At 36.0% G+C, this 5430-nt stretch overlaps 1 pseudogene; it reads left to right on the top strand.

The window, feature by feature from the left end:
- Window positions 1–1818: 1818 nt before the first annotated feature.
- On the top strand, window positions 1819–2797 carry LOC147367951 (olfactory receptor 5W2-like; annotated as a pseudogene).
- Window positions 2798–5430: the final 2633 nt, after the last annotated feature.

Genomic DNA, 5430 nt, shown 5'->3' with positions numbered 1-5430 from the left:
GTGTAGGTACCACAATAAAAATGGACAAATTCATCTCCATGTGAACCATGAGCATGTATACTTAGGTAGGTCTAAGGAAAAAGTTCATTACTTACATACTATTCTCATATATATTAAAATATATACACATGATCACACATAAATATACACATATAATAGCAAGGTATATGTTTTTAAGAAGTATTTATTGTTCCTCTACTCATTTCCATTTTATAATCTAGAAAAGTCATTAAAAAGATTAATGGATGCAAGTGTATGTGACAAATTCTGTTATTTTCACTTATTTTTGTCTTTTTTTTTTCCTGTTCATCAAGATATTCATCCTTTAACAACAACCATTCCACAAATAAGTAACGAGCATTGTGGGAAAGCAATAAAAAATCTCTAGAAAACTAGATCAATAATACTTACTTCACGTCTCAGAAAATACTAAATACAACATAGACTAAAAGCTGCTGCTGCTGCTAAGTTGCTTCAGTCATGTCTGACTCTGTGCGACCCCATAGACGGCAGCTCACCAGGCTCCCCTGTCCCTGGGATTCTCCAGGCAAGAACACTGGAGTGGGTTGCCATTTCCTTCTCCAATGCATGAAAGTGAAAAAATAAAGTGAAGTTGCTCAGTCGTGTCCGACTCTTAGTGACCCCATGAACTGCAGCCCACAAGGCCCTTCCATCCATGGGATTTTCCAGGCAAGAGTACTGGAGTGGGGTGCCAGGCTAAAAGCAGTAGCAATTATTTTTTTATTATGCTAGTCCTTGATATACTATTTCTGGAACTAAGGCAAAGACTCTTAAACCAATCATGCTTTCTTGAGAAATATAAAAATTGTAATCATTTTTAAAATCATATTTTGTATCCAGATAAATATTTTCCAGCATGGGAAATGCTTAGTCCTTAGATCTTGCAGCTTGGTCTAACACTGGTGTTTCTTCCATATTATTTTGAAGAGGTAATGTTAGTTAAATTTATCAAAAGCTCCTCCCTGAGACAAGAAAAGCAATGCTCAGAGATGAGCTTGTATAAAATAACCTACTCATGAATGACATCTACATTTAGTGGAAACAGTGAAAACAGTGGCTGACTTTATTTTTGGGGGCTCCAAAATCACTGCAGATGGTGACTGCAGTCATGAAATTAAAAGACGCTTACTCCTTGAAAGGAAAGTTATGACCAACCTAGATAGCATATTCAAAAGCAGAGACATTACTTTGCCAACAAAGGTCTGTCTAGTCAAGGCTATGGTTTTTCCAGTAGTCATGTACAGATGTGAGAGTTGGACTATAAAGAAAGCTGAACGCTGAAGAACTGATGCTTTTGAACTGTGGTGATGGAGAAGACTCTTGAGAGTCCTTTGGACTACAGAGATCTAACCAGTCCATCCTAAAGGAAATCAGTCCTGGGTGTTCATTGAAAGGACTGATGTTGAAGCTGAAACTCCAATCCTTTGGCCACCTGATGCTAACAGATGACTCATTTGAAAAGACCTTGATGCTGGGAAAGATTGAAGGCAGGAGGAGAAGGGGACAACAGAGGATGAGATGGTTGGATGGAATCACTGATTCAATAGACATGAGTTGGGTAAACTCCGTCAGTTGGTGACGGACAGGGAGGCCTGGTATGCTGCATTCAATGGGTTTACAAAGAGTCAGACATGACTGAGTGACTGAACTGGACTGAACAGATAGCTATCTACCTTTAAATAGTGGATATCCATGATCTAGATTATTTTGTAATTATAAAAACACAAATACAAACAAAAATCACCTTCCTCCTTATGATATTTTGCAGTTGTGCAGAAGTGTTCCACATCTGTGTGTCATTTTCTTGATCATTTTCTAAAAGTTTACATCAGAACAAAAAAGGATGGATAGAAGGAATTGCTCCTTTCTGACTGAGCTGATTTTCTTGGGAATTACTGATAACACTGAGAACAAGATGGCTCTTTTTACCATGGTTCTACTTGTTTATCTTATTAACCTTCTGGCAAACCTTGGAATGATAACCCTGATTAGGATGGATCCCCAGCTACACACACCCATGTATTTTGCCTCAGCCACCTCTCCTTCTGTGACCTCTGCATTTCCACAGCAATTGTGCTCAAGATGCTGGTGGATCAATTTGCCAAGAACAAGTCAATCTCCTTCAGTGGCTGCGCTCTGCAGTTCTTTGTCTTCTGTATCTCTACAGAAGCTGAATCTCTTCTCCTGGCAGTGATGGCCTATGACCCGTACAAGGCCGTCAGCAGCTGCTTGCTCTATGCAGTCAGCATGTCCAGCGGGGTGTGCTCCCTGCTCGTGGCTGGGGTTTACCTGGTGGGAATGGCCAATGCTCTGACACACACAACATTAGCATTCTGCTTATGTTTCTGTGGGTCAAATGAGATTAGCCATTTCTTCTATGATTTACCTCCACTTTTCCTCCTTTCCTGATGTTATATACAGATCAATGAGTTGGTGTTATTCATTATTCTTACCTTCATTGAACTGAGTACCATTTCAGGAGTCCTCATCTCTTATTGTTATACTACCCTTTCAGTCTTGAAGATCCACTCTGTTGAGGGGAGGTTCAGAGCTTTTTCCACCTGCACCTCCCACCTAACTGCAGTGGAAATTTTCGAGGGAACTATGCTCTTTATGTATTTCAGGCTGAGTTCATCCTAATTTTCTAGATCAAGACAAGATGACCTCATTGTTTGACACTCTTGTGACTCCAATGTTAAACCCTATGATTTACAGTCTAAGGAACAAAGATGTGAAACAGGCTCTGGAAAAAGTGAAACTTAAAAGATGGGGCTAAATGTTTATATTTCACACACATAAACACATTTTGGGTTTTGTATTTCTAGAATTATATTTCATCATACAAGAGAACTAAAAATTCCCCAGTGCTTATAATGTTATAAATGAACATTTGTTGTATAGCCCAAATTTTAGAAATGCTACAGTCTCCAAATACAGCATGCTCATATGTATCAAGAATTTATATATGGCACCTCTACTTTGTTGAAAACTTCCCTGAATTTTCTAACTTGATCAAATATCATTGGTTTATTCTTTCATTCAAACAACATTTCAATTTTCCTGAAGATTTGTTATGTACTTCTTGAGAGATTTTTGAGCATTCTTTATATTTAATGGGACATACTGTAGTTTCTGTACTAATGAATATAAGCTAGTGTCACAAACATTAATTAACTAAGCAGGTAAGTAACTCAATAGAAGCCTAACAATCATGAAATAAAATATCGAGTGTTATGAATCCAAAGCAAAATCTAAAACTAATATGTCTTTGGATAGATATATTCAGTCACAAATCTAAAAATTATTCAAGTGGTAAATGAAACAATATTAGTCAGGGAATCTGATAATTAAATGAGCTATGAGGTAGACAAGCTCACGTATTTTAGAAGTAAAGAAGCCTGGTTAGCCACAACATGGAAGAATCATGAAGTCATTACTCTAAGTGAAGTAAGTCAGACAGTGAACAATAACTACTGTATTATCTCACATGCATGTTTAATACAAAAAGGATTAATTTATAGAAATACAGAGTAGATTTATTGTTTCCAAGGTCTGGTAGGTGAAAGAAGTTTGAAATATTTGTCAAAGTGTACAACTTTTCTGTTATATGATGAATAAGTTCTGGGACTCTAATGTATACTATGACTTCAGTTAACAATTCTGTATTTTAAACTTTAAATTTTCTAGAAAAGTAGATCTTAACTGTCCTCATTAGACACATACTCCAAATGATAACTATGTGAGTTAATGAATGTGTTGATTAATCTTATGTGGTGATCATGTCACAATGTGTTCTCAGTCACTTCAGTCATGCCCAACTCTTTGAGACCCCATGGACTGTGGTCTGTCAGGCTCCTCTGTCCATGGGGATTCTCCAGGCAAAATACTGGAGTGGGTTGCAATGCCCTCCTCAGGGGGATCTTTCAGACCCAGGAATTGAAACCATGTCTCTTATGTCTCCTGTATTGGCAGGCGAGATCTTTGCCACTTGCGCCACCTGGGAAGCCCAGTCATAATGCACACATGTGTCTAATCTTCACCTTGTACACCTTATACATGCTAATTGTCAATTTTGTCTGAATAAAGCTTAAATAAAGAAAAAGAAAATTTAGGGGACAGTGGAAAGGACCTTGATAAAGTACATCAATGGGCTATCATTATCAATTATCAATATTTTTATCACTATCTCCATGACAATTTCATCCTCTTCTTTCCTCTTCTTGACCCTTGTTGAATGTCCTCTTTATCTCCTTGTCATTCACAAACAACTATCTACTTAAAGCATTATTTTATTTCACCTTGTTTGTGAGAAATCAACTCCATTATCCAAAAAAACCCCATGTTGTCCAGATCACAATGGAGGAATAAATAAATACATAATAAACTGAAAACACTAGGTAACATTTTTGAGTATTAATTTTATCTCAGTGGCAAAATCAATAGAGGGATAACATCTACTATATATATATATATATATATATATATATATATACACATTATAACATAAATTATATGCATATTTTTGGAAGATACATAAAGTGGCATGGATGCTAATATAATGGATTGATAAAGACATTCGTGTTAATTACACTAGGAGTAAAGAGCTATAAGTTCTTGATATTTGACTATTTTATTTGCTTTTTCCCCCTTCTTTATTGAAGGCTAGAGCATTAACTTTGTCCCTTATGCAAGTGTGATCTTGACCATATATTTGAAAAATCTCTTAAGACAGAAAAGCATTCTTAATTATTCATTAAAATTGTAAAAGATAAAAGCCACTGAAGTTCTTAGGCTTTCTCACTGCCATTGTAAAATACCCTTATGAGAAAATATCTTAGAATGACAGTAAAGCCTAAAAAATGCCTCTGTTACACAGGGTGGTATTTGTGAGACATTATGACATGTTAGGAAAAGGTCTCATGGTGGATAAAAAGCCACAGAGGATTCTTATTTTAGATAAATGTTTTAAAAGTCTAGAGGGATGGTATGAGAAGGGAGGTGGGAAGGGCGTTCAGGATTGGGAACACGTGTACACCCGTGGTGGATTCATGTTGATGTATGGCAAAACCAATACAATATTGTAAAGTAATTAGCCTCTAATTAAAATAAATAAATTTAAATTAAAAAAAGTCTAACTAGCATATTTCATTAATTCACCTAAATTCTCTTGGAATTGTTGCTTATAGGAAACAGTATGGCAGAAAACCTCTGAAATATAATAAAGTCCAATCAAAATAGGATGCCATCATGTTGCCATGGATAACACATTTCCATCTATATGACAGAAATTTATTATTGCATCTAAAGAAGTATTTTAAGTATTAACCCATTTTATTAGGTCTACTTGTGTCATATAAAAAAAAATCATCCCATTAAATGGAAGACCAAAAATAGAATTGACTGATTCTA

This window comes from Bos grunniens, chromosome 7 (genome assembly GCF_055505025.1).
Source record: "Bos grunniens cultivar Pamir isolate PY7600 chromosome 7, Bosgru_T2T1.0, whole genome shotgun sequence".
NCBI classification, from domain to species: Eukaryota; Metazoa; Chordata; class Mammalia; order Artiodactyla; family Bovidae; genus Bos; species Bos grunniens.
The sequence above is the reverse complement of the archived record's forward strand: the minus strand, read 5'-3'. Positions and strand labels throughout refer to the sequence as shown.